Source organism: Ranitomeya variabilis, chromosome 2, assembly GCF_051348905.1.
Source record: "Ranitomeya variabilis isolate aRanVar5 chromosome 2, aRanVar5.hap1, whole genome shotgun sequence".
Taxonomy (NCBI): Eukaryota; Metazoa; Chordata; class Amphibia; order Anura; family Dendrobatidae; genus Ranitomeya; species Ranitomeya variabilis.
In genome coordinates, this window is record NC_135233.1 from 625,830,093 (window position 1) to 625,855,466 (window position 25,374).

Sequence of the window (25,374 nt, forward strand, 5' to 3'; positions counted from 1 at the left end):
CTCGATGCGTTTCTCCACCCAAAAGAGGTTCATCAGGAGTGTATTCAGATGATATCAGAGACTGCTACTTAGCTTTCCGTTGTCCATCACGATGCAGGACACCAGCACCAGGTACTGTATGTACCTTCCAGATAAAGTGCCTATAGTCAAATGTCCGGACCGCACCTAATAAAGACTCACTTAATTAACAAATGGAACGCACCTGAATGTATCAGCGATTATGCTACTCAAAACGGATCCCTCTAGTTCTCAGAAAGAAATAAACAGCATACTGTAGAGGACTACTATCTAAAAATGAAAGGGATTTTATGGTACAGAAGACACCTACAATACCAGTGTTTTACAGTCTCCCAAAGGTACACAATGGTCTTTCACCTTTAAAAGGTAGGCCAATTGTGTCTGGCAATGACTCAATCTCTCAAAATTGTGGCATCTATATCGATAAGATACTGAGACAATTTGTTACCGCTTTACCTTCCTATATACGTGACACATCAGATTTGCTGTTAAAGACTGAGGACATTGTCGTTGATGAAAACACGTACCTGGCATCCATCGACGTTGAAGCGTTGTACAGTAGTATTCCCCATGATATGGGACTGAGGGCTGTTGATTTCTTTCTGAGAACTAGAGGGATCAATTTTGAGCAGCATAATCGGTTCCTCGTCCAGTTACTTAAGTATATACTCACCCATAATTATTTTTTATTTGACGGTAAATTTTACCACCAGCTCCGGGGCGCGGCAATGGGCAGTCCCTGTGCCCCTACCTACGCCAATTTGCTCCTGGGCTGGTGGGAGGACACCGTTATTTTTGGGGAGTAGGTGTCAGGACTCTGAACATTTTTTACCTTTTGTGCATTACTGCCCTTTTTCAAGATGGCGTCTTTGGTCTCATGTGCACTGTGTCTGCTGCTATAAAACTCCACCCCAGCCTTCAGTCTGTGCTAGAGTACTCTGCCTTGCATCCAGCTCCTGACCTCTGATTACTCCCTGGCTATGCACCTGCTCCTGTGAACCTGTGTGGTGATCCTGCTACTCTGCTCTGAGTTCCTGCTGCATACACAAGTTTCCAGTAATCCTCCTTCATCTGCTGTTCGTGTTTACTTCCATCTGCATTTGCTGGACATGTAAGCTGTTGCTGCTTTGCAATAACCTGAGACTATCAACCAGGACTCCCTGGTTGAGCTAAGATATGATTTGAACTGCCTAATAAGCATATCTATCTGTGCCTGGACTAAGACAAGGATTTATTCGTGTCAAGTATCCTCAAGAATAACTGTGCTTCATAGACTTTCTGCTTGATTGCATTTTGCTCTGAAGTTTCCTATAGACTGCTAAGCTGCGTTTATTATTTGCACCAAGTGTTGTGGACTTGAGTTTCTCTCTGCACCTGTTTGAATCACCGTGTGATAATATAGACTTTACCACTTATAAAACTGTGTCCTGTAGTTGTCTTGTTCCATGCAAAGAGTCTCCCGAGTTATCCCCTATAATCATTAAAGGATACTCTAGCCTAAAAAAAAAAAAAAAAGGAGACTGCTGGAGCAATGACTGCAGAAAGCAAATTAGAGCAGGTGTTTTCCATAATTAGATCACTGCAGAAAGATGTGGAAGGTCTGCAAAAGATGTTTGGAAGCTTGGAACACAATCAACAAGTGTTTGGACAAACTTTGCAGGACTTGAGCAACCGCATGGCAACCCAGGAAAACAAACTTGCTGGCATAGAGTCCCAGTATGGATGGGCTTTTAAGGACATAAGCACGCAAATAGCTGCACAAGTGACTTTACCCTCTGGGCAACCGCCACCAGCTGGCCCACCTAAGTTGCCCCCATTCAGATTTAATGGTGATCGCGACAAATTTCGTGGCTTTGTGAATCAATGTATGCTATATTTTGATGTGCATGCTGACCGTTTTCCTACTGATAGATCCAAAGTATTGTGTGTAATAATGCTACTGACCTCACGAGCGCTCGCCTGGGTGAATCCGATGATTGAGTCTCGTGACCTACGGTTAAATGACTTGGATGATTTCTTGGCCGCTATGGCATTAATGTTTTATGACCCTAATCGCCATGCAACCACTGAATCTGCTTTGTTGTCTTTACGCCAGGCTAAACGTTCTGTTATTGAGTATGGCACTAAATTCAGGAGATTAGTGGTAGATACCAATTGGGACAGTTATACACAATTGCCTATTTTTAAAAGGGGTCTGTCTAGTATTCTAAAAGATGAACTAGCCTGCTCTGAGTCACCACAAGAGCTAGAGACATTTATACAGCATTGTGTGCGCATAGACATTCGCCTTACTGAGCGTAGGCAGGAGAAATTTGCTGCATATAACCGTGTTTCTAACTTTTCCCTTCCTTCCAAAGAGCCTGCAGGTAAAACCTCTCGGGAGGTGGAGGAGGTGCCCATGCAAATTGATTCCGTCCAGAGGCGCGAGATCAATGAGCGCCAGGAGCATCGCCTGCGTGAAAGTCTATATTTCTACTGCGGACAGTCTGACCACTTCTTGATCAATTGTCCTAAGTGTCCTAGACGGCCTAACAAGGTGCTAGCAGCAATAGGGGAGTATGACAACTGTGATGATGAATCTGACATCTCTGAATGTAGCCTGCCTTTAAACGCTGTATTCCATTCACTTTCTATGACTTCACCTCCCAAGGAGCTGAAGGAAAAGAACTCTCACTGTTCTCTCCCTATTAATATCCTGTGTTCAGGACAGTGGATTTCCAGTTCAGCTATGATTGACTCTGGTGCAGGTGGCAGTTTCATGGATATCGCATTTGCCAAGGAACATGGTATTAAAATTCAGCAAAGATCCTCTCCAATTACCATGGAAACAGTGGATGGGTCACCTTTAATCTCTGGGCCTGTGGATCAGGAGACCGTACCCCTTGAAATTTTGTTGGAGCCTAAGCATCAGGAGCAACTTTCTTTCTTGCTAATTTCTTCTCCTCATTTTCCGGTGATTCTAGGCATTCCTTGGTTGCGTTCTCAGAACCCAATTACCAACTGGGAGACCAAGGAGATTATCTTCCCAACAAGGAGCAACTCAGCGTTAACAGAAGCTGTCCCTGAGTCGACGGCTACGGAACCACATGTACAGGTATTTTCTTTACCTCCAGCTTATAAAGAGTTCTCTGACATCTGTGACAAGAAGAATTCAGATCAGCTTCCTCCACACAGGCATTATGACTGTCCCATTGAGCTGCTTCCCGGGGCAGCCATTCCTTTTGGTAACGTATACCCTTTGGTGGCACCTGAGCTTCAAGCCTTAAAAGAGTATATAGATGAAAATCTGGCCAAAGGCTTCATACGTCCTTCTTCCTCACCAGCAGGGGCACCTATCTTTTTTGTAAAGAAGAAGGATGAGACCCTGTGTTGACTATCGAGAACTCAATAAGGTAACCGTACGAAACAGTTACCCTTTGCCTCTGATTCCTGAATTACTGGAAAGAGTCTGCCATGCTAAGGTGTTCTCTAAACTGGATCTTCGTGGGGCTTATAATTTGGTGCGTATTCGTCCAGGGGATGAGGAGAAGACAGCATTCAGATGCCGGTATGGACACTTTGAATCTCTTGTGATGCCCTTCGGGCTTTGTAACGCCCCTGCAACATTTCAACACCTTGATAATGACATTTTCAGAGATTTGTTGGACCAGTTTGTAGTGATCTATTTGGACGATATACTAATCTTTTCTGACTCTCTACAGGAACATGAACATGTCAAAACGGTTCTAAGACGTCTGAAAGAGAACCATCTGTATATTAAGCCGGAGAAATGCGAGTTCCATCGTTCTGAGATACAGTTCTTAGGTTATATCATCTCTCCCCAGGGGCTGAACATGGAATCTGGTAAGATTCAGGCTATCCTTGACTGGCCGGTACCCAAGAACGTTAAGGAGGTCCAACGTTTTATTGGTTTTGCAAATTTCTACAGACGCTTCATTCGAAATTTTTCTGATATTGTCCGTCCCATTACTTCCTTGACAAAGAAGGAGAAGCCCTTTAAGTGGTTATCACAGGCTCAAGAAGCTTTTGATCGGCTTAAAGTCTGTTTCACATCAGCACCGCTGTTGATACACCCAGATCCAACATTCCTTTCATTGTGGAGGTGGATGCTTCTGATAATGCTTTGGGGGCTATTCTCTCCCAAAGAACTGGAGAGAAGGGTCTGCTACATCCTTGTGCTTTCTTTTCCCCTGGACTAACCTCAGCAGAGAAGAATCACATTGTGGGAGTCAAGGAATTGCTGGCTATTATTGCGGCTTTCACAGAATGGAGGCATCATCTGCAAGGAGCGGCACAACAGATCATAGTGCTAACTGACCATCGCAATCTAGAGTTCCTTAGATCCGCTAGATGTCTTTCTCCTCGTCAGGCTCGTTGGAACTTATTTTTAAATCAATTTAACTTTGTTATCTCGTACCGTCCAGGTTCTCGTAATGGGAAGGTTGATGCTTTATCCCGAATCCATGCTGCGGATTCCATACCTGGAGCCCTGTCCAAGACCATTCTATCTGATGCCAATTTCATCGGAGTTATCCATGATCAGGACTTGTGGAAGGAGTGCAGGGAGGCCTATGAAGGTGATGTGTTGTGATTTTGCTTTTTGCTCCCTCTAGTGGTCATTAGTGATTTGACTCTGGAGCGTCTGTCTTTTTCTATATCCTCACCTGGGCCGTTAGTTCAGGGGCGTTGCTATATAAGCTCCCTGGACCTTCAGTTCAATGCCTGGCATCGTTGAAATCAGAGCTAATCTGTTGTGCTCTTGTCCTCTGATCCTGGTTCCTGTTTTTCAAGCTAAGTCTGCTTCTTTGCTTTTGTTTGGTATTTTTGTCCAGCTTGTTCCTATCTGTATCCTGACCTTTGCTGGAAGCTCTAGGGGGCTGGTGTTCTCCCCCCGGACCGTTAGACGGTTCGGGGGTTCTTGAATCTCCAGCGTGGATTTTTATAGGGTTTTTGTTGACCAGATAAGTTATCTTGCTATATTCTGCTATTAGTAAGCTGGCCTCTCTTTGCTGAACCTGGTTCATTTCTGTGTTTGTCATTTCCTCTTACCTCACCGTTATTATTTGTGGGGGGCTTGTATCTTGCTTTGGGGTCCCTTTCTCTGGAGGCAAGAGAGGTCTTTGTTTTCTTCTCCTAGGGGTAGTTAGATTCTCCGGCTGGCGCGAGTCATCTAGCGATCACCGTAGGCATGATCCCCGGCTACTTCTAGTGTTGGCGTTAGGAGTAGCTATTTGGTCAACCCAGTTACCACAGCCCTATGAGCTGGATTTTTGTATCTTGCAGACTTACACGTTCCTCTGAGACCCTGTCCACTGGGGTCATAACAGTATGCCAGGCCAGTATTAAATGTTTAATGCATTGCAGAAGTGGGATTATAAGAAAGAAAATTTTGAGTTTTTTTTTCCCTCTCTCATTTTTTTTTTTTTCTTTTCCCCTTTACCTCAGAGTGGCTTAAGCTTGCTGCAGACATGAATGTCAAGACCTTGATTACAAGTGTGGACCAGCTTGCCGCTCGTGTGCAGGGTATACAAGATTATGTTACCAGAAATCCTAGGTCTGAACCCAAGATTCCGATTCCTGAACTGTTTTCAGGAGACCGATTTAAGTTTAGGAATTTCAGGAATAATTGTAAATTATTTTTGTCCCTGAAACCTTGTTCGTCTGGAGACTCTGCTCAACAAGTAAAAATTGTTATTTCATTCTTACGGGGTGACCCTCAGGATTGGGCTTTTTCGTTGGCGCCAGGAGATCCGGCATTGGCTGATATTGATGCGTTTTTTCTGGCGCTCGGTTTACTTTATGAGGAACCCAATCTTGAGATTCAGGCAGAGAAAGCCTTGCTGGCTATGTCTCAGGGCCAGGACGAGGCTGAGGTGTATTGCCAAAAATTTCGGAAATGGTCCGTGCTGACACATTGGAACGAGTGTGCACTGGCCGCTAATTTTAGAAATGGCCTTTCTGAGGCCATTAAGAATGTTATGGTGGGTTTTCCCATTCCCACAGGTCTGAATGATACCATGTCCCTGGCTATTCAAATTGACCGGCGGTTGTGGGAGCGCAAAACCGCAAATTCCCTCATGTTGTTGTCTGAACAGACACCTGATGTGATGCAATGTGATAGAAAAACCGCAAATTCCCTCATGGTGTTGTCTGAACGGACACCTGATTTGATGCAATGTGATAGAATCCTGACTAGAAATGAGAGGAAAATTCATAGACGCCGGAATGGCTTGTGCTACTACTGTGGTGATTCTACACATGTTATCTCAGCATGCTCTAAACGTATATCTAAGGTTGTTAGTCCTGTCATCGTTGGTAATTTGCATCCTAAGTTTATTCTGTCTGTAACTTTGATTTGCTCACTGTCATCTTATCCTGTCATGGCGTTTGTAGATTCAGGTGCTGCCCTGAGTCTTATGGATCTCTCATTTGCTAAGCGCTGTGGTTTTATTCTTGAACCATTAGAAAATCCTATCCCTCTTAGGGGTATTGATGCTACGCCATTGGCAGAAAATAAGCCGCAGTATTGGACACAGGTTACCATGTGCATGACTCCTGAACACCGCGAGGTAATACGTTTTCTCGTTCTACATAAAATGCATGATTTGGTTGTTTTGGGGCTGCCATGGTTACAGACCCATAATCCAGTCCTTGACTGGAAGGCTATGTCAGTGTCTAGTTGGGGCTGTCGTGGTATTCATGAGGATTCCCTGCCTGTGTCTATTGCTTCTTCTACGCCTTCGGAAGTTCCGGAGTACTTGTCTGATTATCAGGATGTCTTTAGCGAGTCCAGGTCCAGTGCATTGCCTCCTCATAGGGAATGTGACTGTGCAATAGATTTGATTCCAGGCAGTAAATTTCCTAAGGGAAGACTGTTTAATCTGTCGATACCTGAACATACCGCTATGCGTTCATATATCAAGGAGTCTCTGGAGAAAGGACACATCCGTCCGTCTTCTTCCCCTCTTGGTGCGGGATTCTTTTTTGTGGCTAAAAAGGACGGATCTTTGAGGCCTTGTATTGACTATCGGCTTTTAAATAAGATCACTGTCAAATTTCAGTATCCTTTGCCGCTGTTGTCTGACTTGTTTGCCCGGATTAAAGGTGCCAAGTGGTTTACCAAGATAGACCTTCGTGGTGCGTACAACCTTGTGCGCATTAAGCAAGGGGATGAATGGAAAACCGCATTCAATACGCCCGAAGGTCATTTTGAGTACTTGGTGATGCCTTTTGGGCTCTCTAATGCCCCTTCAGTTTTTCAGTCCTTTATGCATGACATTTTCCGGAACTATCTGGATAAATTTCTGATCGTTTATCTGGATGATATTCTGTTTTTTTCTGATAATTGGGACTCGCATGTGGAGCAGGTCAGGATGGTCTTTAAAATTTTGCGTGAAAATTCTTTGTTTGTCAAGGGCTCAAAGTGTCTTTTTGGTGAACAGAAGATTCCCTTTTTGGGGTTCATTTTTTCCCCTTCTGCTGTGGAGATGGACCCAGTCAAGGTCCGAGCTATTCTTGATTGGACTCAGCCCTCGTCAGTTAAGAGTCTTCAGAAGTTCTTGGGTTTCGCTAACTTCTACCGTCGTTTTATCGCTAACTTTTCTAGCATTGTGAAACCTTTGACGGATATGACCAAGAAGGGCTCCGATGTGATTAATTGGGCTCCTGCTGCCGTGGAGGCTTTCCAGGAGTTGAAACGTCGGTTTACTTCGGCGCCTGTTTTGTGCCAGCCTGATGTCTCGCTTCCCTTTCAAGTTGAGGTGGATGCTTCAGAGATTGGAGCAGGGGCCGTTTTGTCGCAGAGAGGCCCTGGTTGCTCTGTTATGAGACCTAGCGCCTTTTTCTCTAGGAAGTTTTCGCCTGCGGAGCGAAATTATGATGTGGGCAATCGGGAGTTGTTGGCCATGAAATGGGCATTTGAGGAGTGGCGTCATTGGCTCGAGGGTGCTAAGCATCGTGTGGTGGTCTTGACTGATCACAAAAATCTGATGTATCTCGAGTCTGCTAAACGCCTGAATCCTAGACAGGCCCGCTGGTCATTGTTTTTCTCCCGTTTTGACTGTGTTGTCTCGTATTTACCAGGTTCTAAGAATGTGAAGGCCGATGCTCTTTCCAGGAGCTTTGTGCCTGATGCTCCTGGAGTCGCTGAACCTGTTGGTATTCTTAAGGATGGTATTATCTTGTCAGCTATTTCTCCAGATCTGCGACGTGTGTTGCAGAGATTTCAGGCTGATAGGCCTGATTCTTGTCCACCTGACAGACTGTTTGTGCCTGATAAGTGGACCAGCAGAGTCATTTCCGAGGTTCATTCCTCGGTGTTGGCAGGTCACCCAGGAATTTTTGGCACCAGAGATCTGGTGGCCAGATCCTTTTGGTGGCCTTCCTTGTCTAGGGATGTGCGGTCATTTGTACAGTCCTGTGGGACTTGTGCTCGAGCTAAGCCTTGCTGTTCTCGTGCCAGCGGGTTGCTCTTGCCCTTGCCTGTCCCTAAGAGACCTTGGACACATATCTCCATGGATTTCATTTCTGATCTTCCGGTGTCTCAGGGCATGTCTGTTATCTGGGTGATATGTGATCGCTTCTCCAAGATGGTCCATTTGGTTCCTTTGCCTAAGCTGCCTTCCTCTTCCGATCTGGTTCCTGTGTTTTTCCAGAACGTGGTTCGTTTGCACGGCATCCCTGAGAATATTGTGTCAGACAGAGGATCCCAGTTCGTTTCCAGATTCTGGCGATCCTTTTGTAGTAGGATGGGCATTGACTTGTCGTTTTCGTCTGCTTTCCATCCTCAGACTGACAGACGGAGCGAACTAATCAGACTTTGGAGGCTTATTTGAGGTGTTTTGTCTCTGCTGATCAGGACGATTGGGTGACCTTCTTGCCGTTAGCTGAGTTTGCCCTTAATAATCGGGCTAGTTCCGCCACCTTGGTTTCGCCGTTTTTCTGCAACTCTGGTTCCCACCCTCGTTTTTCTTCGGGTCATGTGGAACCTTCTGACTGCCCTGGGGTGGATTCTGTGGTGGATAGGTTGCAGCGGATCTGGAATCTTGTGGTGGACAACTTGAAGTTGTCACAGGAGAGGGCTCAGCGCTTTGCCAACCGCCGCCGCGGTGTGGGTCCCCGACTACGTGTTGGGGATTTGGTGTGGCTTTCTTCCCGCTTTGTTCCTATGAAGGTTTCCTCTCCCAAATTTAAACCTCGTTTTATTGGTCCTTACAAGATATTGGAAATTCTTAATCCTGTATCCTTTCGCCTGGATCTTCCTGTGTCGTTTGCTATCCACAACGTGTTTCATAGGTCCTTGTTGCGGCGGTACGTTGTGCCTGTGGTTCCTTCTGCTGAGCCTCCTGCTCCGGTGTTGGTTGAGGGCGAGTTGGAGTACGTGGTGGAGAAGATCTTGGATTCTCGTCTCTCCAGGCGGAGGCTTCAGTACCTGGTCAAGTGGAAGGGCTATGGTCAGGAAGATAATTCCTGGGTGGTCGCCTCTGATGTTCATGCGGCCGATTTAGTTCGTGCCTTTCACGCCGCTCATCCTGATCGCCCTGGTGGTCGTGGTGAGGGTTCGGTGACCCCTCACTAAGGGGGGGGTACTGTTGTGATTTTGCTTTTTGCTCCCTCTAGTGGTCATTAGTGATTTGACTCTGGAGCGTCTGTCTTTTTCTATATCCTCACCTGGGCCGTTAGTTCAGGGGCGTTGCTATATAAGCTCCCTGGACCTTCAGTTCAATGCCTGGCATCGTTGAAATCAGAGCTAATCTGTTGTGCTCTTGTCCTCTGATCCTGGTTCCTGTTTTTCAAGCTAAGTCTGCTTCTTTGCTTTTTGCTTTTGTTTTGTTTGGTATTTTTGTCCAGCTTGTTCCTATCTGTATCCTGACCTTTGCTGGAAGCTCTAGGGGGCTGGTGTTCTCCCCCCGGACCGTTAGACGGTTCGGGGGTTCTTGAATCTCCAGCGTGGATTTTTATAGGGTTTTTGTTGACCAGATAAGTTATCTTGCTATATTCTGCTATTAGTAAGCTGGCCTCTCTTTGCTGAACCTGGTTCATTTCTGTGTTTGTCATTTCCTCTTACCTCACCGTTATTATTTGTGGGGGGCTTGTATCTTGCTTTGGGGTCCCTTTCTCTGGAGGCAAGAGAGGTCTTTGTTTTCTTCTCCTAGGGGTAGTTAGATTCTCCGGCTGGCGCGAGTCATCTAGCGATCACCGTAGGCATGATCCCCGGCTACTTCTAGTGTTGGCGTTAGGAGTAGCTATTTGGTCAACCCAGTTACCACAGCCCTATGAGCTGGATTTTTGTATCTTGCAGACTTACACGTTCCTCTGAGACCCTGTCCACTGGGGTCATAACAGTGATGCATTTCTGGCCAACCCACCTGTGGATATTAATCTTGTCTTTAAGGGTGGCATGTGGTTCAGAGATCGACTTATCTACATCCCTGAGGTCGTCCGTCTGCAGATCCTCAAGTTGGTACATGACTCCAAGTTGGCTGGTCACAGGGGGGTACAGAAGACACAAGAGTTCCTGAGCCGATTTTTCTGGTGGCCAACTTGCCTGAAGGATACCAAGGACTATGTTCTCTCTTGCGAGGTATGTGCCCGTTACAAGACTCCTCATGTGGCATATACGGGTCTTCTACAACCATTACCTGTTCCGTCTCGCCCTTGGGGGTCTATATCAATGGACTTTATTGTGGAGCTGCCTACATCAGGGGGCATGAATACAATCATGGTGGTAGTTGATCGCCTGACTAAAGCTGCTCATTTTGTTCCGTGCACCGGCCTCCCCTCAGCTAAAGATACAGTGAACTTGGTTATACAGAATGTCTTTCGGTTGCACGGGGTTCCGGATGAGATCATCTCTGACCGTGGAGTACAGTTCACTTCAAGATTCTGGAAGGGGTTTTGCTCTGCACTCAATATTAATGTCTGTCTCTCTTCTTCTTACCATCCCCAGACAAATGGTCAGACAGAGCGTACCAACCAGACGTTGGAACAATATCTAAGATGTTATGTCAGCCATCTCCAGGATGATTGGTTGGAGTTGTTGCCGTTAGCTGAATTTTCATATAATAATTCTCAGAGCTCCTCCACTAAATTTACACCTTTCTTTGCCAATCTGGGTTATCATCCGTGTATTTTATCTAGGTCTCCAATTAATTCTCCGGTTCCGGCAGTGGAGGAAAGGCTGACTGCGATGAGACAATCTGGAGGTTCTGAAGGAATCCCTGACCACAGCTCAAGAACGTTATAAGAGATCGGCTGATAGATTCCGTAAACCTGCACCCATGTTCAAGGTAGGAGATTCCGTGTGGTTAGCAACTAAGAATCTGAAATTAAACGTTCCTTCACAAAAACTTGGACAGAAATTCATTGGCCCTTTCAAGATCAACGGTATTGTGAGCTCTGTGGCCTGCCGGCTGAAGCTGCCTAGGACAATGAAGGTACACCCAGTTTTTCATGTATCTTTACTAAAGCCTGTATCTCCTAATACCTTCCAGGGACGTGTTGTGCCACCTCCGCAGCCTGTGGTGATTGATGGGCAAGAACAATTTGTGGCGGAGGAAATTATTGATTCCAGGAATCGGCTCCAATATCTGATAAGATGGCAGGGATATCCCCCTGAGGAAGACTCTTGGGAACCTGTGGAAAACATCAATGCCCAACAGAAGATTTCTCATTTTCATCAGATTCTCTGAGAAACCAGGTCTAGGATCATCCTGAGGCCGCTTCTAAGGAGGGAGTAATGTCAGGACTCTGAACATTTTTTACCTTTTCTGCATTACTGCCCTTTTTCAAGATGGCATCTTTGGTCTCATGTGAACTGTGTCTCCTGCTATAAGACTCCACCCCAGCCTTCAGTCTGTGCTAGAGTATTCTGCCTTGCATCCAGCTCCTGACCTCTGATTACTCCCTGGCTATACACCTGCTCCTGTGAACCTGTGTGGTGATCCTGCTACTCTGCTCTGAGTTCCTGCTGCATACACAAGTTTCCAGTAATCCTCCTTCATCTGCTGTTCGTGTTTACTTCCATCTGCATTTGCTGGAAATGTAAGCTGTTGCTGCTTTGTAATAACCTGAGACTATCAACCAGGACTCCCTGGTTGAGCTAAGATATGATTTGAACTGCCTAATAAGCATACTGAATCTATCGTTGCCTGGACTAAGACAAGGATTTATTCGTGTCAAGTATCCTCAAGAATAACTGTGCTTCATAGACTTCCTGCTTCATTGCATTTTCCTCTGAAGTTTCCTATAGACTGCTAAGCTGCGTTTATTATTTGCACCAAGTGTTGTGGACTTGAGTTTCTCTCTGCACCTGTTTGAATCACCGTGTGATAATATAGACTTTACCACTTATAAAACTGTGTCCTGTAGTTGTCTTGTTCCACGCAGAGTCTCCTGAGTTATCCTCTATAATTATTATAGGAAGATTCATCATGGTGGCGCCCCCAGAATAATTGCTACATTGACGATATTTTTATTTTGTGGATCGGGGACATTCCTTCTTTTGAAAGATTTATTCAAGATTTAAATATCAATGAGATTGGTCTAATATTTACCCATGAAATCAGTATAAATTTTATAAACTTTCTGGATATCACCATTAAGAAAGATGGTGAGGGTCGCCTACAAACAACTATATTCAGGAAGCCCACTTTAACCAATAACTTGTTGAGATGGGACAGCCACCACCCACCTAGCCTTAAAGGGAAGGTGCCATAAAAAAAAATTTTTTTACAGCAATTGTAAAAATGTAAAGAATTAATGTTTCAATTTTCTTAAAAAATATTTTCATTTGTTTATAATTTAGTAAAATATGAAAAATAATTTGAAAAGTTTTGGAATTTCCACTTTTAAACACTAGGGGGAGCAGCTGCTGAAATTTCAGAAAAACCTAGTGTACAACTAGCTCACATTACTGCACTGCAGTAAATATGGGCGGAGTCTGCTGACGTGTGTGATGTCACTCCTCTCCTTCCCTTCTGGGTGTCTGCTAAGGGATAAGAGAGGATGATATTCAGGAACCCAGTGAGCAGCCATTTTGTTGGTGACTGCAGAGTAAGGCTGCCGTCACACTAGCAGTATTTGGTCAGTATTTTACCTCAGTATTTGTAAGCCAAAACCAGGAGTGGAAAAATTAGAGGAGAAGTATAATAGAAACCTATGTACCACTTCTGTATTTATCACCCACTCCTGGTTTTCTCTTACAAATACTGAGGTAAAATACTGACCAAATAATGAATGTGTGACGGCAGCCTTATACTGACAAGTAGACAGTCACCGAGGAAGGCAGACAGCAAGGATTCTGGGAGATATGTGGTGGAGGGAGCAGGGTGACAGCAGCACAGAGTATTTCAGGAGAGCAGTGTGCTGGTCTATGGAGGGGCACCATGTTCAGTGCGCGGAGCATCCAGGGATTGTACATAGAGCGCTGTCTTTTAGACACATGGATGGACCGTCTGCTCCACAGAAATCCAGGAAACATTTCTGCAGATTGATGGCCTGTTCTGATCCAGACTTTGCATGCAGACCTCATTCCCCTCCTCAGATCCTGTCTTCTCCATCCTGTCCTGGTGATGTGTGAAAGCGAGACGACAGGCGCAGTCCGGGGTGATGCTGGGAAGGAAATGTAGCCTTATAGTAACGATAAAAATGAGACCCCTCTCTTCAGCTGCATCACCAGCCCTGACTGCACCTAACTGGAGGTCATGCTGCCCCCTCTATTACCCCAGACCCACGTGCAGGTGCTCAGCCAGAACCACCATAGAATGGGTCCGCTTTCTGAAGATAATACTGCCATAGAGTTCTCACATAATACCGCCATATAGATCTCACATAATACCGCCATATAGATCTCACATAATACCGCCATATAGATCACACACAATACTATCAAATAGATCACACAATACTGTCATACAGTTCTCACATAATACCACCATATAGATCACACATAATACCGCCATATACATCACGCACAATACTATCAAATAGATCACACAATACTGTCATACAGTTCTCACATACCACCATATAGATCACAAATACCGCCATATAATTCTCACCTAGTACTTCCACATAGATCACACATAATCCCACAATATAGTTCTCATATACCACCGTCATATAGTTTTTACATCATTCCACAACACTGATCAAACATAATATTGCCATATAGATCTCATATAATACCGTCACATAGATCACACAATACTTGGCGGCATAATGTGTGATATTATATATATATATTATAATATCCTGGCATAATGTGTGGTCTTTATGGGAGTATTATGTGATATATATATATATATATATATATATAGCGGCATTATACGTGATCCATATGGTATTGTGCTGCTCTAGGGAGGTGAGAGACGTATGGTGGAAGGAGCAGGGTGACAGGAGAACAGTATTTCAGGAGAGCAGTGTACTGGTCTGTGGGTGGGAGGGTGTGCTCACACTCACACGCTCCCAACTGTACTTGCAGCCTTTACTGGCTATTAAAATGGGGGACACCCCCCAAAAAAAGACGTGGGGCCCCCTATAATTAATAACCATCAAATATTATGCAGACAGCTGCGGGCTGACATTAATAGCCTAGGAAGGGGCCATGGATACTGTCCCCCCCCCCAGGCTAAAAACATCAGCTCTCAGCCGCCTTTTACATGCGCCTTTTCTGGCGCTTTGCCTGGCAATTTCCACTTGCCCTGTAGCGGTAGCAAGTGGGGTTCATATTTGTGGGGTTAATGTCACCTTCATATTGTCCGGTGACATCAAGCCCACGGCTTAGTAATGGAGAGGCGTCTATAAGGCACCCATTCATTACTAATCCTATAGTTGTATTGTAAATAAAGACTCGGCCAGAATAAAGTCCTTTATTAATCTTTTTTAAACCATACCGAACGCATAATCCTCGACTCCCACATCTCCCACAACAAAAATAATAAACCACATTGAGGAAAGACACGCGGGGGGGAGAGGAGTGCATAGGAGAGGATTAGATACTGACTGCTGAGCCGTGTATTTAATCCTGTCCTGTGTGATACCGACGGCTGAGCCGTGTATCTAATCCTGTCCTGTATGATACCGACTGCTGAGCCGTGTATCTAATCCTGTCCTGTGTGATACTGACTGCTGAGGACACAGTACACGGGACAGGATTAGCTACCCAGGACAGAGGTAGCAGTGGTAGGTGTATATAGAGGCAGACAGTGGTATACAGAGGCAGGCAGACAGTGGTATACAGAGGCAGGCAGACAGTGGTATACAGAGGCAGGCAGACAGTGGTATACAGAGGCAGGCAGACAGTGGTATACAGAGGCAGGCAGACAGTGGTATACAGAGGCAGGCAGACAGTGGTATACAGAGGCAGGCAGACAGTGGTATACAGAGGCAGGCAGACAGTGGTATACAGAGGCAGGCAGTGGTATACAGAGGCAGGCAGTGGTATACAGAGGCAGGCAGGCAGTGGTATACAGAGGCAGGCAGTGGTATACAGAGGCAGGCAGTGGTATACAGAGGCAGGCAGGCAGTGGTATACAGAGGCAGGCAGTGGTATACAGAGGCAGGCAGTGGTATACAGAGGCAGGCAGGCAGTGGTATACAGAGGCAGGTAGTGGTATACAGAGGCAGGCAGGCAGTGGTATACAGAGGCAGGCAGTGGTATACAGAGGCAGGCAGTGGTATACAGAGGCAGGCAGTGGTATACAGAGGCAGGCAGGCAGTGGTATACAGAGGCAGGCAGGCAGTGGTATACAGAGGCAGGCAGTGGTATACAGAGGCAGGCAGCAGTGCTAGATGCTATATAGGGGCTGGTAGCAGTGGTAGATGCATAAGAAAATAAAAACGCTGTACTTACCTTCTTTCCTCTCCCAGGATGTGCTGAGTCATGTTCAGGGCAGAGCAGTGTGACGATCTCCCTGCTCTGCTCTAAACAGGTCGGCAGTGATTGCAGCCTGTAATGTAATACTAAGTACAGGCTGCAATCACAGCTCCTCGCTGCAGATACTTACCCTGGACCCTCGGCAGCAGCTTCTCCCAGCAGCAGCTTCTGCCATCGCACGCACTGAGCTGTGTGTGCGATGGCAGAGGGAAATAAACAAAATGGCCGCGATCTCCTCTCACAGCTGTGACGTGGCAGCTCAGTGGGCGTGGCCAAGTCACAGCTGAGAGGCAGGAGGAGATGCAGTCGGAGCCTGACCGTTGGCTCCTATGTACATGGCTGCCGTAAGTGAGGTGTGCAAGTGTCGTGCCCAGACACTTACACCCACACTAATGAAAATGGCGGCCTCCAGTGGTGAATGTAAAAGTGAATAAATAAAAAAGTATGAAAGAGGTACATTTACTTTTGTATTAAAAATAATTGATTGTATAATCAATAATTATTAATACAAAAACTAAAATCACGGCACCCTCCCTTTAAGAGAGGGATCCCTGTTGTGAATTCTGTTTGTGGGCTCCCTCTGGTGGCTACTGGTGGTACGGGCTGACTTCTGTCTCCTATTTCCAGTGCACCTGTTCCCATCAGGAAATGGGAGTTTCCTATATAGTCTGGCTTCTCAGTCATTCTAGTGCCGGCTATCAATGTTACCAGAGTCCCTCTGTTGTTTGCTACCTGCTCCTAAGTCTGCGGATTCAGCTAAGTTGGATCATTTGTATTTTTGTATGTTTTTGTCCAGCGTTCATTTATGTGAATCTTGTTGCTGGAAGCTCTAGTGAACTGAAATGACCACTCCAGTGTCATGAGTTGACATCAGAGTTTAAAGTCATTTCAGGATGGTGTTTTGTAGGGTTTTGAGTTGACCGCGAAGTCCTCTTTTGTATTTTCTGCTATTTAGTTAGTGGGCCTCTCTTTGCTGAACCTGTATTCATACTACGTATGTGTTTTCCTCTCCACTAACCGTCATTATATGTTGGGGGCTACTATCATCCTTTTGGGGTTTCCCTGGAGGCAAGCCAGGTCTGTGTTTTCCTCTACTAGGGGTAGCTAGATCTCCGGCTGGTGCAAGACATCTAGGGATAAAACGCAGGTATGTTCCCCGGCTATTGTTAGTTGTGCGTTAGGTTCAGCAACGCGGTCAGCTTAGATTCCATCTTCCTAGAGCTAGTCCTGATTTTAACTATGTCCCTGCCATTGGGAATCATGACAGTATAGCCGGCCCCAATGTGTTAAAAGTATTGGCTGAAGAAAGAGAGAAAAGAAGTTTCTGACACCTTTTTTTTTTTTTTACTCTGAAGTCTGTCTAGCCTTAATTGCAGTCTGCTGCTTTTCTCTCCTCTTAATCCCTGAATGGCTCAGGTCTCAGCTGTTGAGAAATGGATATCCAGAGTTTAGCTTCAAATCTGAATGATCTTGCTTCTAAGGTGCAAAATATACAAGACTTTGTCGTACATGCCTCTATGTCTGAACCTAAAATTCCTATACCAGAATTTTTTTCTGGAGATAGATCTCGTTTTTTGAATTTCAAGCACAATTGTAAATTGTATCTTTCTCTGAGATCTCACTCCGCTGGAAACCCCGCTCAGCAGGTTAAGATTGTTATTTCCTTGTTGCGGGGTGACCCCCAGAATTGGGCATTTGCATTGGCGCCAGGGGACCCTGCGCTGCTCAATGTGGATGCGTTTTTTCTGGCCCTGGGGTAGCTCTATGAGGAACCTAATTTGGAGATTCAGGCTGAAAAAGCCTTGATAGCCCTCTCTCAAGGGCATGATGAAGCTGAAATATATTGTCAAAAATTTCGAAAATGGTCTGTGCTTACTCAGTGGAATGAGTGCGCCCTGGCGGCGAATTTCAGAGAGGGTCTCTCTGACGCCGTTAAAGATGTCATGGTGGGGTTTCCTACGCCCACAGGTCTGAATGAGTCCATGACAATGGCTATTCAGATTGATCGGCGTTTACGGGAGCGCAAACCAGTGCACCATTTGGCGGTGTCCTCTGAGCAGGCACCGGAGAATATGCAATGTGATAGAATTCTGTCCAGAAGCGAACGGCGGAATTACAGGCGTAAAAATGGGTTGTGCTTCTATTGTGGTGATTCTGCTCATGTTATATCAGCATGCTCTAAACGCACAAAAAAGGTTGATAAGTCTTTTGCAGTTGGCACTTTGCAGTCTAAGTTTATTTTGTCTGTGACTTTGATTTGTTCGTTATCATCTATTACCGTGAATGCCTATGTGGACTCTGGCGCCGCCCTGAGTCTTATGGATTGGTCCTTTGCCAGGCGCTGTGGGTTTAGTCTAGAGTCTCTGGAAGTCCCCATCCCTTTGAAGGGTATTGACTCCACACCATTGGCTAGGAATAAACCTCAATACTGGACACAAGTGACTATGTGTATGACTCCAGACCATCAGGAGGTGATTCGCTTCCTTGTGTTGTATAACTTGCATGATGTTGTAGTGCTTGGATTGCCATGGTTACAAACTCATAACCCAGTCCTAGACTGGAAAACAGTGTCTGTGGTAAGCTGGGGTTGTCAGGGGGCTCATGGGGAAGTACCTTTGGTTTCCATTGCTTCATCTACTCCCTCTGAGGTTCCGGCATTTTTGTCTGACTACTGTGATGTTTTTGAGGAGCCTAAACTTAGTTCTCTCCCTCCTCACAGGGATTGCGATTGTGCTATAGATTTGATTCCCGGCAGCAAATTTCCTAAAGGTCGCTTGTTCAATCTGTCAGTGCCTGAACATGCTGCTATGCGAGAGTATATTAAAGAGTCCTTGGAAAAGGGACATATCCGTCCTTCCTCATCCCCTTTAGGAGCAGGTTTTTTTTTTCGTGGGTAAAAAGGATGGCTCCCTGAGGCCTTGTATTGATTATCGTCTGTTGAATAAGATTACAGTCAAATACCAGTATCCTTTGCCACTATTGACTGATTTGTTTGCTCGTATTAAAGGGGCAAGGTGGTTCTCTAAGATTGATCTTCGGGGTGCGTATAATTTGGTGCGGATTAAGCAGGGAGATGAGTGGAAAACTGCATTTAATACGCCCGAGGGCCATTTTGAATATTTGGTAATGCCTTTTGGTCTTTCTAATGCCCCTTCAGTCTTTCAGTCTTTTATGCACGATATTTTCCGTGAATATTTGGATAAATTTATGATTGTGTATTTGGATGATATTTTGATTTTTTCGGATGACTGGGAGTCGCATGTTCAACAGGTCAGGAAGGTTTTTCAGGTTTTGCGGGCCAATTCTTTGTTTGTAAAGGGTTCAAAGTGTATTTTTGGGGTTCAGAAGATCTCTTTTTTGGGGTATATTTTTTTCCCCTTCTTCTATTGAGATGGATCCTGTCAAGGTTCGGGCTATTTGTGATTGGACGCAGCCTACTTCCCTGAAGAGTCTTCAGAAATTCTTGGGCTTTGCTAATTTCTATCGTCGATTCATAACTGGTTTTTCAAGTGTTGTTAAGCCTCTGACTGATTTGACTAAGAAGGGTGCTGATGTTGCCAATTGGTCCTCTGCGGCTGTGGAGGCCTTTCGGGAGCTTAAGCGCCGCTTTTCTTCTGCCCCTGTGTTGCGCCAGCCTGATGTTTCACTCCCTTTTCAGGTCGAGGTTGATGCTTCCGAGATTGGAGCTGGGGCGGTTTTGTCGCAGAGAAGTTCCGATTGCTCAGTGATGAGACCATGTGCGTTCTTCTCTCGAAAATTTTCGCCCGCCGAGCGAAATTACGATGTTGGTAATCGGGAGCTCTTGGCTATGAAGTGGGCATTTGAGGAGTGGCGTCATTGGCTTGAGGGTGCTAGACATCAGGTGGTGGTCTTGACTGATCACAAGAACCTGATTTACCTTGAGTCTGCCAGGCGTCTGAATCCTAGACAGGCGCGCTGGTCGTTGTTTTTCTCTCGGTTTAATTTTGTGGTCTCATACCTGCCAGGTTCAAAAAATGTGAAGGCAGATGCCCTTTCTAGGAGTTTTGAGCCTGACTTCCCTGGTGATTCTGAGCCTACGGGTATTCTTAAGGATGGGGTGATATTGTCTGCTGTCTCCCCAGACTTGCGACGTGCTTTGCAGGAGTTTCAGGCGGATAGGCCTGATCGTTGCCCGCCTGGGAGACTGTTTGTTCCAGATGAGTGGACCAGTAGAGTTATTTCGGAGGTTCATTCTTCTGTGTTGGCAGGCCACCCTGGAATCTTCGGTACCAGAGATTTGGTGGCCAGGTCCTTCTGGTGGTCTTCCCTGTCTCGGGATGTGCGTACTTTTGTACAGTCTTGTGATGTTTGTGCTCGGGCCAAGCCTTGCTGTTCTCGGGCTAGTGGATTGTTGTTGTCCTTGCCTATTCCAAAGAGGCCTTGGACGCACATCTCTATGGACTTTATTTCGGATCTCCCGGTTTCTCAGAGAATGTCCGTCATTTGGGTGGTGTGTGACCGTTTTTCTAAAATGGTTCATTTGGTGCCCTTGCCCAAATTGCCTTCTTCATCGGAGTTGGTTCCTTTATTTTTTCAGAATGTGGTTCGTTTACATGGTATCCCGGAAAACATCGTTTCTGACAGGGGATCCCAATTTGTGTCTAGATTCTGGCGGGCGTTCTGTGCCAGGATGGGCATTGATTTGTCTTTTTCGTCTGCGTTCCATCCTCAGACGAATGGCCAGACGGAGCGAACTAATCAGACCTTGGAGACTTATTTGAGGTGTTTTGTGTCTGCTGATCAGGATGATTGGGTCGCCTTTTTGCCGTTGGCAGAGTTTGCCCTTAATAATCGGGCTAGTTCTGCCACTCTGGTTTCTCCTTTCTTTTGCAATTCGGGGTTTCACCCTCGTTTTTCATCTGGCCAGGTGGAATCTTCGGATTGTCCTGGAGTGGACACGATGGTGGATAGATTGCACCGGATCTGGAGTCATGTGGTGGACAATTTGAAGTTGTCCCAGGAGAAGACTCAGCAGTTTGCTAATCGTCGTCGTCGTGTGGGTTATCGTCTTCGGGTTGGGGACTTGGTGTGGCTATCTTCTCGTTTTGTCCCTATGAAGATCTCTTCTCCTAAGTTTAAACCTCGGTTCATAGGTCCTTATAAGATTTTGGAGATTCTTAATCCTGTATCTTTTCGTTTGGACCTACCAGCATCTTTCACTATTCATAATGTCTTCCATCGGTCGTTGTTGCGGAGGTACGAGGTACCGGTTGTTCCTTCTGTTGAGCCTTCTGCTCCTGTGCTGGTGGAGGGTGAATTGGAGTATGTTGTGGAGAAGATTTTGGACTCTCGCGTTTCCAGACGGAGACTTCAATATTTGGTTAAATGGAAGGGATACGGTCAGGAAGATAATTCTTGGGTGACTGCCTCTGACGTTCATGCCTCTGATTTGGTCCGCGCCTTTCATAGGGCTCATCCAGATCGCCCTGGTGGTTCTCATGAGGGTTCGGTGCCCCCTCCTCAAGGGGGGGGTACTGTTGTGAATTCTGTTTGTGGGCTCCCTCTGGTGGCTACTGGTGGTACGGGTTGACTTCTGTCTCCTATTTCCAGTGCACCTGTTCCCATCAGGAAATGGGAGTTTCCTATATAGTCTGGCTTCTCAGTCATTCTAGTGCCGGCTATCAGTTACCAGAGTCTCTCTGTTGTTTGCTACCTGCTCCTAAGTCTGCGGATTCAGCTAAGTTGGATCATTTGTATTTTTGTATGTTTTTGTCCAGCATTCATTTATGTGAATCTTGTTGCTGGAAGCTCTAGTGAACTGAAATGACCACTCCAGTGTCATGAGTTGACATCGGAGTTTAAAGTCATTTCAGGATTGTGTTTTGTAGGGTTTTGAGTTGACCGCGAAGTCCTCTTTTGTATTTTCTGCTATTTAGTTAGTGGGCCTCTCTTTGCTGAACCTGTATTCATACTACGTATGTGTTTTCCTCTCCACTAACCGTCATTATATGTTGGGGGCTACTATCATCCTTTTGGGGTTTCCCTGGAGGCAAGCCAGATCTGTGTTTTCCTCTACTAGGGGTAGCTAGATCTCCAGCTGGTGCGAGACATCTAGGGATAAAACGCAGGTATGTTCCCCGGCTATTGTTAGTTGTGCGTTAGGTTCAGCATCGCGGTCAGCTTAGATTCCATCTTCCTAGAGCTAGTCCTGATTTTGACTATGTCCCTGCCATTGGGAATCATGACAGATCCCTAAGTGGCAATATTTGAGGGTAAAGAGGAACTGTTCATCTGATATAACGTTTTACCATGAGGCACGTAATCTCAAGGGTAGATTTATGGAGAGAGGCTATCCAAGAAACATCTTACATGATGCCTTTAACCCCCCGTCAGGGGCAAATGATCTGACAGGCGCAGCTCACTTAGTTTCATTTCTCTATTTTCAGTGGTTTTTCTGGGAAACATCCTCCTCCCAGTACCTTCCTAACTTTAAAGGCTGTGTGAAACCTGAGAAGCCTCTTGTGCTGCAGAGCTGCAGGAGATCAGATATCAGTGTTTCGGCTTCTCAGGCTCATTGCCCCTGAATGTGTCACAATTTTGACGGTTAGAATTTGCTGTTTTTATTCATCCCAATTGTTTTTTTAGCTTGTTTTATGAATAGCTAGTGCTAAATTTGTGGATTTTGTCATAGAAGGTTTTGTTAGAAATAAGAGTGTGCTTCTCAGGCACATTGCGCCCTAACACATATTCTCTCTCTTGCTTCAGCTTTTCTTCAGAAATGGCGAGGAGAATATTTGACTTGTCAAATGCCCTTCATGTTGAGCAAGTGCAAAATATACTGCTTGCTGATGAGACAGATCCCTTACAGCAAGAAGATTTAGGGGAAGAAAGTGACATTGATTCAGAAGATGATGTGGAAGAATGTCCAGATGTGTCTGATACAGATCAAGATGGAGAGAGCGAGGAGGATGCTCAAGACATAGAAACATATTACTTTTCTGGTTATTAAACATTTTTTTTTCTACCTGATTATGTGTATTCTCATTTATTACATTCCCATTAAGGTAACTGATCACTTTTAGAGCATTAAAATTTGAAAAAAAGGAAAATATAGCCAATTTTCTAGCCTGTGCCGGATAGGCGCAATGCCCCTAAACTCGTTATGAAACATATTGCCCCTGACGGAGGGTTAAACAAGTTGAGCCCCTATCAAGGACTAAACTTCTTCAACCCAAACCTAGGGATGATTCTGATCTCCTATTGAGACTCATAAGGAACTATGATGATCATTCATCAGAAGTTAGAGAAATTATCACTAGATATTGGGGTATATTGTTGGCAGATACAGACATTAACCCTTTCGCGACATGCGCCGTACATGTACTGCGCATGTCGGGTCCCCTGCTTTGATGTGCGCTCCGGCGGTGAGCGCACATCAAAGTCGCGACATGTCAGCTGTTTTGTACAGCTGACATGTGCGCGCAATAGCGGCGGGTGAAATCGCTATTCACCCGCCGCTATTAACCTGTTAAATGTCGCTGTCAAATGCAGACAGCGGCATTTAACTACCGCATCCGGCCGGGCGGCCGGAAATGACGTCATCGCCGACCCCCGTCACATGATCGGGGGTCGGCGAAGCATCAGGAAGGTAACCATAGAGGTCCTTGAGACCTCTATGGTTACTGATGCCGGCCTGCTGTGAGCGCCCCCCTGTGGTCGGCGCTCACAGCACACCTGCATTTCAGCTACATAACAGCGATCTGATGATCGCTGTTATGTAGCAGAGCCAATCGGGCTGTGCCTGCTTCTAGCCTCCCATGGAGGCTATTGAAGCATGGCAAAAGTGAAAAAAAAAAGTTTTTAAAAATGTGAAAAAAATATTAAAAATATAAAAGTTTAAATCACCCCCCTTTCGCCCCATCCTAAATAAAACAATAAAAAAAAACCAAACCTACACATATTTGGTATCGCCGCGTTCAGAATCGCCCGATCTATCAAATAAAAAAAAGCATTAACCTGATTGCTAAACAGCGTAGCGAGAAAAAAATCCGAAACGCCAGAATTACATTTTTTTGGTCGCCGCGACATTGCGTTAAAATGCAATAACGGGCGATCAAAAGAACGTATCTGCGCCGAAATGGTATCATTAAAAACGCCAGCTCGGCACGCAAAAAATAAGCCCTCACCCGACCCCAGATCGCGAAAATTGGAGACGCTACGGGTATCGGAAAATGGCACTTTTTTTTTTTTTTTTTTTTAAGCAATGTTTGGAATTTTTTTTCACCACTTGGATAAAAAATAACCTAGACATATTAGGTGTCTATGAACTCGTAATGACCTAGAGAATCATAATGGCAGGTTAGTTTTAGCATTTAGTGAACCTAGCAAAAAAGCTAAACAAAAAACAAGTGTGGGATTGCACTTTTTTTGCAATTTCACCGCACTTGGAATTTTTTTCCCGTTTTCTAGTACATGACATGGTAAAACCAATGATGTCGTTCAAAAGTACAACTTGTCCCGCAAAAAATAAGCCCTCACATGGCCATATTGACGGAAAAATAAAAAAGTTATGGCTCTGGGAAGGAGGGGAGCGAAAAACGAAAACAAAAACGAAAAAGGGCCGCGACTTGAGGATTATCTATCTCCAAGACCTGCCATTACATACAGAAGAGGAAGGTCTATAAAGGACCAGTTGGTCCATAGTACCTTCAATCCACCAAAGAAGGGTGGAAAATGGCTAGAGTGGAGACAGATGGGAACATTTAGGTGTGGTGGCTGCTCTTTCTGTGACTTTGAGTACTGGTGGTGAATTTATAAGTGTGAGCACTGTACAAAAATTCAAAAGTAGACATTTTGCCAATTGTAAGACCGCTGGGTTGATCTATTTATTCACATGTACATGTCCTTTGAATTACATTGGTAAGACTATAAGGGAGTTTAGGAGAAGGATTGGAGGCCACATTGGAGACATTAAGCATGCAAGAGATACCCCTATCTCGAGACATATACGCGAGATACATGGTGGTGACCTCAAATCCTTCTCTTTTTGTGCCGTTGAGGTCATTAACCCATCAGTAAGGGGAGGAAATTTGGATAAAAGGATTTTGCAAAAGGAGCTGAGGTGGATACATAGGATGAACACTGTCTCACCTATGGGCCTTAATGAACAGATGAATTTCGGATGCTTTTTATGAATTCCATATTATTCCCTGTGAGATTTTAGGCTTTTTGTTATCGGCCGAAAAAGGCTAATTAACACCGATCGTCCTCTATTGTGGGGAACAATTATATTGTATGTCCACTAGGCAACCTTACCTGGTGATGGTGAATATTTTTGACTTGCAACTCAAATTTTGACTCAAACTTTTTTTATGACTAGTCTTATCTGGTGAACAAATTATATTACATATGGTATGGGAGGATTTGGATATCTAGCCATTCTTTGTGTTGGCCACTATATCCCATTTTTTTTTAGCCTGGAGAATAGATGTACATAGTACATATGTGTGAGTATCGGC

At 45.2% G+C, this 25,374-nt stretch overlaps 1 long non-coding RNA gene across 1 annotated transcript; it reads left to right on the top strand.

The window, feature by feature from the left end:
- Nucleotides 1-12: 12 nt before the first annotated feature.
- Nucleotides 13-22,894, top strand: LOC143809783 (uncharacterized). Its single transcript, XR_013222454.1, has 2 exons — nt 13-111; nt 22,622-22,894. It is a non-coding gene; the product is annotated as an uncharacterized LOC143809783 (long non-coding RNA).
- The last annotated feature ends 2,480 nt before the right edge of the window (nt 22,895-25,374 follow it).